The 13,328-nt window shown below is 50.6% G+C and overlaps 1 long non-coding RNA gene across 1 annotated transcript; it reads left to right on the top strand.

Annotated features, from left to right (window-relative positions):
* Nucleotides 1–2,127: 2,127 nt before the first annotated feature.
* LOC101935345 (uncharacterized) lies at nucleotides 2,128–13,095 on the top strand. Its single transcript, XR_010594342.1, has 4 exons — nucleotides 2,128–2,242; nucleotides 4,212–4,264; nucleotides 12,488–12,595; nucleotides 12,977–13,095. It is a non-coding gene; the product is annotated as an uncharacterized LOC101935345 (long non-coding RNA).
* The last annotated feature ends 233 nt before the right edge of the window (nucleotides 13,096–13,328 follow it).

Here is a 13,328-nt window from a genome sequence, read left to right as displayed (position 1 = left end):
CGCTAAAACAGTATTAAAGAAAACGGTGTGCTTTAACAAAGTAGAACTATTTTTATTTCGACACGTGTGTTGGAGGGGGGGGTGAAGGGGGTATGTAACTGGATAGGATAGTCAACATTACCTGGGTAAAGAAACGGGGGCAGGTTTAGCTTCTCAGTACACAAACTATAAAATCACAGGTTACCCTGCTCACTCAGGAACTTTGCTTTCAAAGCCTCCCGGATGCACAGCGCTTCCCGCTGGTCTCTTCTAATCGCCCGGCTGTCTGGCTGTGAGTAATCACCAGCCAGGCTATTTTCCTCAACCTCCCACCCCGCCATAAAGGTCTCCCCCTTGCTCTCACAGAGATTGTGGAGCACACAGCAAGCTGCTATAACAATGGGGATATTGGTTTCGCTGAGATCACAGCGAGTCAGTAAGCTTCTCCATCTCCCCTTGAGACGGCCAAAAGCACACTCCACCACCATTCTGCACTTGCTCAGCCGGTAGTTGAAGAGTTCTTTTTCAGTGTCCAGGGCGCCAGTATAGGGCTTCATGAGCCAGGGCATTAGCGGGTAGGCTGGGTCCCCGAGGATGACTATAGGCATCTCCACATCCCCAACAGTTATTTTGTGGTCCGGGAAGTAAATACCTTGTTGCAGCCGTCTAAACAGACCAGAGTTCCTGAAAACACGAGCGTCATGAACCTTGCCCGGCCATCCCACGTAGATGTTGGTAAAACGTCCCCTGTGGTCCACCAGTGCTTGCAGCACCATGGAAAAGTATCCCTTTCGGTTAATGTACTGGGTGGCCTGGTGGTCCGGTGCCAGGATAGGGATGTGAGTTCCATCTATGGCCCCACCGCAGTTTGGGAATCCCATCGCTGCGAAGCCATCTATGATCGCCTCCACGTTTCCCAGGGTCACTACCTTTGGCAGCAGTACATCAACGATTGCCTTCGCTACTTGCATCACAACAACCCCCACGGTAGATTTGCCCACCCCAAACTGGTTCGCGACTGACCGGTAGCTGTCTGGCGTTGCAAGCTTCCACAGGGCTATGGCCACTCGCTTCTGTACACTCAGTGCAGCTCGCAACCGGGTGTCACTGCGCTTCAGGGCAGGGGACAGCAACTCACAAAGTTCCAGGAAAGTTCCCTTCCGCATGCGAAAGTTTCGCAGCCACTGGGATTCATCCCAGACCTGCAGCACTATGCGGTCCCACCACTCAGTGCTTGTCTCCCGTGCCCAGAATCGCCGTTCCACGGCATCAACATGACCCATTGCCACTGTGATGTCCTCGGCGCTGGGTCGCCTGCTTTCTGACAGGTCTGTGCTACTCTCAGACTTCAGGACATCACCGCGGTGCCGTAGCCTCCTTGCCTGACTTTTCTGCATCTGCCTCAGGGAAACCTTTATGATAAGCTGCGAGACGTTGAGAGCGGCCACAACTGCAGCGATGGTCGCAGCGGGCTCCATGCTCGGAGTACAGTGGCGTCCGCGCTGTCAATGACTGGAAAAGCGCGCGAACTGTTTTCCCGCCGGCGCTTTCAGGGAGGGAGGGCGGGAGTGATGGACGGATGACGACAGTTTCCCAAAAGCACCCTCGACTCATTTTGTTACCCAGAAGGCATTGCCGGCTACACCCAGAATTCCAATGGGCAGAGGGGACTGCGGGAACTGTGGGATAGCTGACCACAGTGCACCGCTTCGAATGTCGACGCTATCACCGTTAGTGTGGACGCACAAAGTCGAATTACTGTCCTTAGTGTGGACACACACGTTCGACTTTGCAATATCGATTACAAAAATTCGATGCAAGTAAAATCGAACTACTCTCGTAGTGTAGACAAGGCCTCAGTGATCAGAATGCTAAGGTAAGATTGTGTGTGGAACAGTGAAGTATTTCAATTTTTTTTCAATGTTATGGGATGAATGGATATCTGGGTGGAGCTTTCATTCAGATCCAGGGGAGACACTGCAGACTAGAGAAGGCATGCCATTCGCCTGCCTGTGTTAAATGTAGCCATGTTTATAATCCAAGGAGATAAAATCAAAAGCATAAGGACTCTCATATCCTATCTCCTATTTCAGGCAGAAGGGATAACAAGAACTCTTGTGTGTAATCTCTACCCTTGCAGGTGAGGAAGGCAGTTCTTCATTTCATCAGGAGGCTGCTCAGTTCAGGAAGTGTGGAGAATTGTGCAGAATGGGATATGGTAACATATGTTTTCCGCGAGTTCAGTGTGTCCACCAGCAAACTGGTAAGGAGAGTTCTTAACACTTAGGACTCGATCCTACCATTCTTGCATGCTGATTGCTCCCCTTGACTTCCGTGGGAGTTTTTTGACTCAAGGACAGCTGGACTGAATGATTAGAGCCAGAATCTGATCAGTTATGTTGGTGTAAAGTCAAGGTAACTCCACTGACTTTAGTGGCATTACTCTGGATTTATACTAGTGTAACAGAGATCAGAATCTCACACTGGGTATTTACATCTAACAGAGTTAGCTATGTTACTCAAACCTCTGAGTCATGGAAAATTCTGAAAACCCCATTTTTCAGTGAAATGTTCTTGTACAAGGAAGCACATCTTTTTGTTTTCAATAGACTCTCCAGAGAACATAATGATGCCCAATTCTGTTGAAGCATACCAAAACTATCAGCAAAACACCGAGGTTATGCAGGCTGCATCCCAGACTGTCAGGAGCCTGGAAAAGCTTGCTGCATATTTCCTTCACTATATACACAACTCTACATGTACTCAGGGCTGGCTCCAGGCACCAGCAGAGGAAGCATGTGCCTGGGGCAGCGCATGCTAAGGGACCGCATTCCATCCATTCTTGGGGTGGCAGTTCGGGCGGCACTCTGAGCGGCTTTTTTTGTTTTGTTTTTTGTTTTGCTTGGGACGGCAAAAATGGTAGAGCCGGCCCTGCATATACTAGTTTAAAAATATCTTCAATCCGTATTTCTATCCATGGACACAGCCAGGGGCTCCAGACACTTTGTGCTCCATGACTGGATCCATGATATGTATTAACATAAACAGTTCAACTTTACAGTAAGTTGTTGAAGATCTTAGCTCTGCCTGGCCCCTTTTCTACAAAGCTGGAGCTTGTGGCAGTCCTCCCAAGGGCCTTTTTTTTCACACACACCCTCACCCCCACATCTTAAAGAAGGCTGCTTTTTCTAATCGGGCCAGTTTTGCCCTCCTTGAAACTGAAATCAGTAGAGTCAATCAACATTTAATCTGGTGTAAGTAAGAGCAGAATTAGGCCCATTAATAGAATCACACTCACTACACACAGAATGACCAAGCTGGTTGGGGCCTCAGAACAACCAGAGTGGATCCCCCAGTCCTGCATATTTATTTCCACTGAGCAGAGTCTGAATGTTTTTCCTCAGATAAAAAGATGAAACAGTTTTTCAAATTTAAAAAAATTAACACTGTTGGGGAAACTCTTTTGTGTTCAGTGAATCATTCCCTTCACCTTAGGGTTTTCCTAAGCCTGGGATCTGACCCACCAGTTAGGAGTTTCTATTATTCTCCTCCCTTCAGACATTTGTGCACTTCGAGTGCAATATAAAAGCAGGCATAGGTCAATGTTCAAGATGGCTTCGTAAGAGAAGGACACTGATTCTATAGCCAGTGTCTTACTACTAGCTAATAAATTCTATATAGAAATGAGCTGTATCTTCCCTGGTTGTTGTTGCTGTACAGAGTCCCCAGTACTACATTGTACCGACATTAAAGAAGGGTAGGTTAGAGCTGGACATTCAGAAACAGGGCCAGATTCTCAGCTGATGTAAATCAGTATAATTCCATTGACTTCAGTGAAGCTACACCGATTTACATCAAGTTAGGATCAAGTCCAGAATCTCTTATTATGCAGGAAAAGTTTGTATTCATCTTAAACCCAGTCTTCTGAACAGTTTTGTGAGGTGCTAAGCACCCTCAGCTCTCATTAAAGTCAACAGGAATTGGGAGTGCTCAGCATCTCACTCCTGGTGGGTTGACTGACCCTGAATAAAAATGCCAGCAGGGTACATAACATGATACTTTCTGTTGGTCCAACAAAGAACGTTGGCGTAGGCCCATTTAGCCTTGAAAGCCCAGGTATGTTACAGCTTGGCAGACCAGGAGTTTTAGAAGGACTGATTGCAAAGGAGATACCTGGGACAACTCTTCTTGCTAATCTAGGTGACATTATTGTTTTGCCTCCTGCTTTATAGGAAACACGGAGAATTCCCTGGACCATGAACGGTGGGAGCACATGCTGCTTCAGGTACAAGATGGCTTTCAGCTGTATTGTCACAGCCCTCCCTCCCCCCTCCAAATGTATCAGCTGGGGAAAAAATTAATGATAAATTATTCATTATAAGCAGAACTGGTCAAACCATTTCATTTGCAACTTTTATTCAATGAAAAATGGCCTTTTTTATTTTCATGGGACATTTTCAAATTTTTCAGGTTTTTTTTTTTTTTTTTGACAAAAAACAAAACAAAACAACCCCAACCCAAATAGAAAATGTTTAGTTTTTTGAAGCAAGTTGATTTTTTTCCAGTTGCTTTTTCATAGATTCATAGATTCTAGGACTGGAAGGAATCTCGAGAGGTCATCGAGTCCAGTCCCCTGCCCTCATGGCAGGACCAAATACTGTCTAGACCATCCCAGATAGACATTTATCTAACCTACTCTTAAATATCTCCAGAGATGGAGATTTCACAGCCTCCCTAGGCAATTTATTCCACTGTTTAACGACCCTGACAGTTAGGAACTTTTTCCTAATGTCCAACCTAAACCTCCCTTGCTGCAGTTTAAGTCCATTGCTTCTTGTTCTATCCTTAGGGTACATCTACACTACAGGGGGGAGTCAATTTAAGATACGCAAATTCAGCTACGTGAATAGCGTAGCTGAATTCGACGTATCGCAGCCGACTTACCCCACTGTGAGGACGGCGGCAAAATCGACTTCTGCGGCTTTCTGTCGGCGGCGCTTACTCCCACCTCCGCTGGTGGAGTAAGAGCGCCGATTCGGGGATCGATTGTCGCGTCCCGACGGGACGCAATAAATCGATCCCCAAGAGGTCGATTTCTACCCGCCGATTCAGGCGGGTAGTGTAGACCTAGCCTTAGAGGCTAAGGTGAACAAGTTTTCTCCCTCCTCCTTATGACACCCTTTTAGATACCTGAAAACTGCTATCATGTCCCCTCTCAGTCTTCTCTTTTCCAAACTAAACAAATCCAATTCTTTCAGCCTTCCTTCATAGGTCATGTTCTCAAGACCTTTAATCATTCTTGTTGCTCTTCTCTGGACCCTCTCCAATTTCTCCACATCTTTCTTGAAATGTGGTGCCCAGAACTGGACACAATGCTCCAGCTGAGGCCTAACCAGTGCAGAGTAGAGCGGAAGAATGACTTCTCGTGTCTTGCTCACAACACACCTTTTAATACATCCCAGAATCATGTTTGCTTTTTTTGCAACAGCATCGCACTGTTGACTCATATTTAGCTTGTGGTCCACTATAACCCTTAGATCCCTTTCTGCCGTACTCCTTCCTAGACAGTCTCTTCCCATACTGTATGTGTGAAACTGATTTGTTCCTTCCTAAGTGGAGCACTTTGCATTTGTCTTTGTTAAACTTCATCCTGTTTACCTCAGACCATTTCTCCAATTTGTCCAGATCATTTTGAATTATGACCCTGTCCTCCAAAGCAGTTGCTATCCCTTTTCTGTTTGTCTCCTTCCCCTCTCCACTTTTCCATCACAAAGTGGAAGAGGGGGAAAAAGGCATGGGGATGAGGGATAAAGTGAAGGAAAGGGGAAAAACAAAGAATTGAATAATGGTCACTTTTGATTTTGAAAAGCAAAATATTTTTGTTTTTTCACTTTTCATTTGTGTGTTGAAAAATCAAGAAAATCCCACTTGTTTTGTGAAATAGACTTACCATTGTTCAACCAGCTCTAGTTATAAATAACTCTGTATTACCACTGGGAACAACACAAAACTTAACCAGAAAACCAACATGCTAATGGTGCTAATGCATCGCAGGGGGCAGGGGCAGCTCTGTTTTTTGCCACCCGAAGCACGGCAGTCAGGCGGCTTTCGGCGGCACGCCTGCTGACGGTCTGCTAGTCACGCAGATTCGGCGGCATGCCTGCTGGAGGTCCGCCGGTGCTGCACCTTCGGCGTCCCCGCTGCCTAATTGCCGCTGAAGCAGCGGGACCAGCAGACCTCACGCAGGCATGCTGCCGAAGGCGGCCTCACTGCCGCCATCACAGTGACCGGCAGGCCAGCCCCCGCAGCTTGCCGCCCCAGGCACGCACTTGCTGTGCTGGTGCCTGGAGCCGCCCCTGACTGGGAGACAGGATTCTTAAAGGATTCTTTTTTCCTCTTTGCCACTCAAAAGAAAATTTGCTATGAGAAACCCAAAAGGAAAAGAGACAAGACAAGGGTGGTGACTGTATCTCATGGAGAAGCCTTTCTGGTCAGAAAGAGCTCTTTACAGCCTCATGGATAGACAAGGAACATTTTTATGGTGAGTGCTGAAAATGAAAGGAAAGGACCTAGTGACAAATAAGCCCCAGAAGGTTTGGAGTTCCATTTGGGGTTGGATTACACTCTAGAATTTCCCATTCCAGATCCAGCCTCATTTGAAATTCTTTGGGGTGAAAAATCAAATAAGATTAGGTTCTCTTGTGAGGTTTCTGATATTTCCTGGCTGCTGTTCAAAATTCAGGCCTGAAACAGCAAAGTGCTGAGTTACTAACTGTGACGAACTGGGCCTGTTCTTACTGTGGTGTGTGAATGCTGACAGGGGAGTGTGGCTGGATAGTCTGCATTGGGGGATGGGAGTCTGAGTCTGCCCGAGGGCGAATACCTGGGCGTGTAGCATGGGAGCCCAGGAAGGGGTTGGAGGCCAGGTGACTCCTTGGCCTGGGAAACTGAACAAAGGCTGTGGGAGGGGTCACTGAAGGCAGAGTGCTGGAAGCGAGCTGGAGAGATGGCTGGGAGGCAGAGATGGCTCTGACCCCCCCCAAAGGGGGGTGGCTGGGATGCCCTGGGACCCCAAGCTGGACTTAACTGAGGGGGTCCTGTTTGGGCCTGCAAGACCTGTCTTGGACTGTATTCCTGTCATCCAAATAAACCTTCTGCTTTACTGGCTGGCTGAGAGTCATGGTGAATCGCAGGAAGCCAGGGGTGCAGGGCCCTGAGTCCCCCAATACTCCGTGACAACTGGTGGCAGCGGTGGGATCTACTGTACCCCGTGGACGGCGCTTCCTGCAGTAAGTGACTGGGGAGCAGTAAAACGAAGGGGGATTGACAGGAACCAGGCGTGCTGAAGAGTGAGAGAGAGACGGTTATTATCCCTGGGAGTGTGTGACCAGCGAGAAGGACTTTTGCAGTAACAGGGTCCCCCGGGGGGATCGCAGCGAGTGGTCCCAGGGGCGGAGGAGTCTGCAGCTCGACCCTGCCAGAGAGGTGGTGACTTCGAGAAGGGCTGGCACACTAGGGGTCCCCCTGGGAACTGTGGGGAGCTGTGAGCACACAGGCCGGTGAGTGGCCAGCAGAAAGATGTATGCCAAGCGGCTTAAGAGCAACCTGGTGGAGCTGTGCAAGCAGAGGGGGCTGCGCAGTGGGAGGCTCACCAAAGAACAGCTCATTGCCCGGCTGGAGGCGGAAGATCGCGCGAATGAACTGATCCCTGTGTCTCAGGGAAGCAGCCTGGCAAATGCAGCGCAGGCCCCAGTGTCTGTCCCAGCTGGGAGTGGTCAGCCGGCTGCTAAGGGCTTCCCGAGACCCCTCCTTCCTGTGCCTAGGGGAAGGGTGGGGAGGAGCCCAGCAAATACCGAGGACGCCGTGACCCCCCCGGCCAGCAGGGGATCCTCCCGGCAAAGCTCGCCGGCCAGCAGAGGATCCTCCCGGCGACGTTCGGCATCCGTGGAGCGGAATTGGCTGGAATGGGAGAAAGAGCTAAAGAGAGAGAGCTGGAGGATCGTGAACAACAGAGACAGCATGAAGAGAGACAGCATCAGCATGAAGAGACAGCGTCAGCATGAACGGGAGGAGAAAGAGAAACAGAGACAGGAGAATGAGACCGCGTCAGCATGAACTGGAACTGGCGAGATTGAAGGGCAGCGAACCCCCGGCTGCGGTGAGTGAGGGGGGACCCAGGACTGCACGGAGCTTTGATAAGTGCATCCTGGCCCCACGCAAGGAGGGGGAGGACATGGATGACTTCCTGGAGGCCTTTGAGACGGCCTGCGAGCTGCACCGGGTTGATCCCGCGGACAGACTCCGGGTCCTTACCCCCTTACTGGACCCCAAAGCCGTGGCATTGTACCGCCAGCTGGAAGAGGCAGAGAAAGGGGACTACGAACTATTCAAAAAGGCCCTGCTACGAGAGTTTGGGCTGACTCCTGAGATGTACCGGGAAAGGTTCCGGAGTCAGGATAAAACCCCTGAGATCTCTCATCTGCAACTAGCCGTTCGCATGGAAAGATACGCCAGCAAGTGGGCAGATGGGGCCCAGACGAAGGAGGACCTGGTCAAACTGCTGGTACTGGAGCAACTGTATGAGCGGTGCCCATCCGACCTGAGGCTGTGGTTGGTGGACAGAAAGCCAGAGAACCCGCGACATGCAGGCCGGCTGGCCGATGAGTTTGTAAAGAGCCGGTCAGGAGATAAAAGGTAGGAGTCCCAAAGGAACAGTCCCACCACAACGCAGAGAGAGAGTCACCATGGGACCTCCCCGTGGGAAAATACAGAAAAACCCCATCAGAGGGGAACATCCGGCGTCAGGGCCATCCGACCCACTCAAGGGGACCCATGGGACATGGGCTGCTACCACTGTGGCCAAAAAGGCCACATACGGGCCCAGTGCCCCAGGCTCAGGGACAGACTGAGCAGACCGAACCCACAGAGGGTTGACTGGGTAGAGACCCAGCCCGGCGAGAGGCAGCATTCCCAGGGAAGGGGAGCTGGCAGAGTACCACCTGCTAAGGAGGGAGGAGAGCTCCAGGCCAACTCCTCTAGGGGGCTGGATGCTCCGGACTCAGGGTTTTTGGTTTATACGGTAGGCGCGGGGCTGTCCCTCCGGAGAGAGTACCTTGTTCCCCTGGAGGTGGATGGGAGGAAGGTCAATGGATACTGGGATATGGGCGCAGAGGTGACGCTGGCCCGGCCCGAGGTGGTGGCCCCAGATCAGGTGGTGCCCAACACCTACCTGACCCTGACGGGGGTGGGCGGAACACCAGTCAAAGTGCCCGTGGCAAGGGTACACCAGAAGTGGGGGGCCAAGGAGGGCCCCAAGGATGTGTGGGTACACCCGTATTTGCCCACTGAGGTATTGATGGGGGGGGACCTGGAGAACTGGCCAAGCAACCCCCAAAGGGCACTGGTTGTGACCCTCAGGCAGAGCCGGCGAGGGGCACTGCGCCCTGGCCTTGGGGGGGGTGCCTTGCCTGAGGCGCAGGACCCTAACCTGGTGGGGAGGGAACGCCCAGGGACACGGCTCAGGGAGGCTGCAGCTTCAGACCCAGTGGGCGAGAGAGCAGGTGGCCATCCCTGTCCCAGCTGCTGAGTTCCAGGCCGAGTTACAGAGAGATCCCTCCTTGCGGAAGATAAGGGACCTGGCCGACCTCAATGCGGTGCAGACCATGGGACGAGGTGGCCGGAAAAGGTTCCTGTGGGAGAAGGGGTTCCTGTACCGAGAATGGGCTCCCCCAGGGAAAATGGATTCAGGGGGGATCAGGAGGCAGCTGGTGGTACCCCAGAAGTATCGCCGCCAGCTGCTGTGCCGGGCCCATGACACTCCCCTCTCAGGGCACCAGGGAACCTGGCGTACCCAGCAGAGGCTGCTACGGAGCTTTTACTGGCCTGGGGTCTTTGTTACTGTCCGACAGTACTGCCGATCCTGTGACCCCTGTCAGAGGGGGAGGAAGGCCTGGGACAAGGGGAAAACAGCTTTAGGACCCTTGCCCAGCATAAAGGATCCTTTCTGGAGGGTGGCCAAGGTTAAAAGGGCGGCTCTAAACCAAAAGAGCCCAAAGCACAGACCTCCAGACTGGAGCACTGGGAGAAGACCACAGCCCAGTTGGAACCCCAGAGGTATGGGGGTGGGAAAAGGGCACAGGCCGCATAAACCTTCCCACATGCGAACTGCGAGTGCCATCAAGCACCCCCGACCTAATGGAGGGGCCTGGTGTAATTCTCACCAAGGAATGGGAGGGATGCGGGGGCATCCATGGGAACGGGGGTAGGTTCGAACTTCCCCGGGTCACTGGCTAAAGTGACCCTGCTCAGTTCGGTCTCGAAGGGGGGAGATGTGACGAACTGGGCCTGTTCTTACTGTGGTGTGTGAATGCTGACAGGGGAGTGTGGCTGGATAGTCTGCATTGGGGGATGGGAGTCTGAGTCTGCCCGAGGGCGAATACCTGGGCTTGTAGCATGGGAGCCCAGGAAGGGGTTGGAGGCCAGGTGACTCCTTGGCCTGGGAAACTGAACAAAGGCTGTGGGAGGGGTCACTGAAGGCAGAGTGCTGGAAGCGAGCTGGAGAGATGGCTGGGAGGCAGAGATGGCTCTGACCCCCCCAAAGGGGGGTGGGCTGGGATGCCCTGGGACCCCAAGCTGGACTTAACTGAGGGGGTCCTGTTGTCTGGGCCTGCAAGACCTGTCTTGGACTGTATTCCTGTCATCCAAATAAACCTTCTGCTTTACTGGCTGGCTGAGAGTCATGGTGAATCGCAGGAAGCCGGGGGTGCAGGGCCCTGAGTCCCCCAATACTCCATGACACTAACCTCTAGCTAACTTCAATGGGAGTTAAGGGTGTTACCCCGGGTCCTTTGAGTGCCCACTGACTGAGGCCATAGGAGTGCATAGGATTACCAGGATTCCCTGGATCTGATCTCTATGTAATCAAAGGGTGTCATGTAAAGCCTTTACTGGATGCCTGTGCCACACAGATCATCATAATCATTGCACAGTGACTGGATGGATAATATATAAGGCGCTATGGTTGTATATTGAAATTTATGCTTTTAAGGTCTGAGAGTTGGGGTTGGTCACCAGAAAGCGATCAACAAGTTTCTTTCAGGCAGGAGATGCTTATCTGCCTATTTGGCTATATATAGACTGAGTAATTATTCACAGTGGATGCTAAGCAGTTGAACAAAATTCTAATCAAGTGATTGCAAAGTCTCCAGAGGAGATTCGTTACAGGAAAAACAAACAAACAATGGGGGGTACCCTGTTTACAAGTGAAGACAATGGATGCTTGGAACTATATCTGGGGGTCCAGAGGTATCCTGTACCAGGTATCCTTCACCTATTGGACGAACTGCCAGCTGACTTGTCTCATGAATGGAGGATCACATTTGGTCTGGGTGTTTCATGCTGGGAGAGAGATTTGGGGGAGCTGTCCTTTGTGAGACAGGGGAATGTTTGCTTATCTAAGTTTAAGCTCTAGAAGTGTGTTATGATTTTATTTTTTTGTAACCATTTGGTTACATTAATTTTACTTTCTGCTTCTCAAATCTCTGATCTTTGTGAATTGAACTCTGCTTGTTTTCACTATAAATGTATCTAAGGGTGTTAAATGGAGCGGTGATGCTGAGGTGACACTGGTGAGGTGGTGTGTAGCAAACCTATGAATTCTGTGAGTGTCCAGTGGAACAGGGGCTGGACATTCTGGGGCTGCACAGAGGGCTCGGCGGTTGGAGTGTACCGATTGCTTATCTGTAGAAGGACAGTGGAGCTGGATGGGGTGAGAAGGGTGTGCTTGTGTTTCCTGTGGCTGGCAGAGTCAGGAGCTGACACCTGGCAGGCACAGAGAAGGCTTTCTCATGCTAAGGGCAGGTGGTAGTGAGGTACTTCACAACCCTGGGGACCCTCGGGAGGTGGCATAAAGGGTCCATAACACTTCAGAGAAGGTGCCTGGTCCTTCATAGTCCAGGGCCCTTTGTTCAAAATTTATTAGACCCATTCTCCATCCACTATAAAATCACTCCTGAATGGTCAGATTTCTTGGCTCCATCTCATTCTCCAATTCACTGTCCATCTGGGTTTGGGGACTGAGAGGAATCATCAGGCAAAGGTTAAAGAACAACAGGCAGAGGAAGTCTGGGTTGTTGATGTTTATAGTTCTGAATAGGGAAATAATCTTCCCATGACACCTGAATATTGGACGGTTTACAACAGAGAACAAGGAAGCAAAAACAAACAAACCCCACAACAACCCCAAACTTCTTGCAAGTATTAGAGGGGTAGCCGTGTTAGTCTGGATCTGTAAAAAGCAACAGAGAGTCCTGTGGCACCTTTAAGACTAACAGAGGTATTGGAGCATAAGCTTTCGTGGGTGAATGCCCACTTCGTCGGATGCATGTCATCCGACGAAGTGGGCATTCACCCATGAAAGCTTATGCTCCAATACATCCGTTAGTCTTAAAGGTGCCACAGGAAAATTCTTGCACTTAACCATCTGCTTTAACTCTTGTTTTACACTCAGTTCCTAAGAACATCTCTGGAGGTGATAGACGACAGTGCCTGGAGTAGCCAGATATGCCTTGAGTTGAGCCAGCAGATGGCTGGCTATGCCAGCCCCTCCAAAGAGAAGGTTTGTTATCTGTTAAGGCTTAGTTTCTAGTTAATTTCCCTTGAAATTCTGATTGGGGGGCTGCATAAGGCTTCTCTTGAAGCTTCATTACTTTATATTTTATTCTGCATATAAATTTGTTTTTACTTGTTCCCTGCTCTCTCTCCCCCCGCCCCGCCCCTGCCCTGCCCTGCCCTGCCCTTCCCTTCCAATATTTGCTTGGACAGGCTGCTTGTCTGTACTGCATTGTTGGTTCTCTGGCTGGGCTAGATGATGGGATGTTTCTGCAGTATGGATTCTTGGACTTGGCTATCTTGTTGCTTCCTGAGTGTTGCTATGCTGGGTCTGTACTGACAGGCACGTTGTGTTACTGATATCTCAGGGCTGGTCTCTTTCTTTCAGAGTTTCCTGTATAAGGTGCTAGGAACGTCCTTAGCAGTTTGTCAGGACCTGGTCCATGTTAAATCACAGACTCAAAAATTTCTGACGACAACAGATTATATGGAAGCCCCTGAGAGAGAGGTGAGGACTCTGTCCCTCTCCCCACTTTACCAAGTAATCCCTGAATGCTCCCTGTGGGGCTCAGCTCTGAGTTGGCCTGGGACAGATGCCATTTTGCTTCATATCATCGTCATTGCTATTTCACTCAGCCCCCGCTCCCCATGTGTCTCAGGCCTGATTGGCACTTTACACCACTTCAGGTGAAAGGAATGGACTCGTGGGGTCTATCAGGCACCTGGTTAGATCCTGTCAC

This window comes from Chrysemys picta, chromosome 22 (assembly GCF_011386835.1).
Source record: "Chrysemys picta bellii isolate R12L10 chromosome 22, ASM1138683v2, whole genome shotgun sequence".
Classification (NCBI taxonomy): domain Eukaryota; kingdom Metazoa; phylum Chordata; order Testudines; family Emydidae; genus Chrysemys; species Chrysemys picta.
This window is presented reverse-complemented; position numbering and strand designations above follow the sequence as displayed.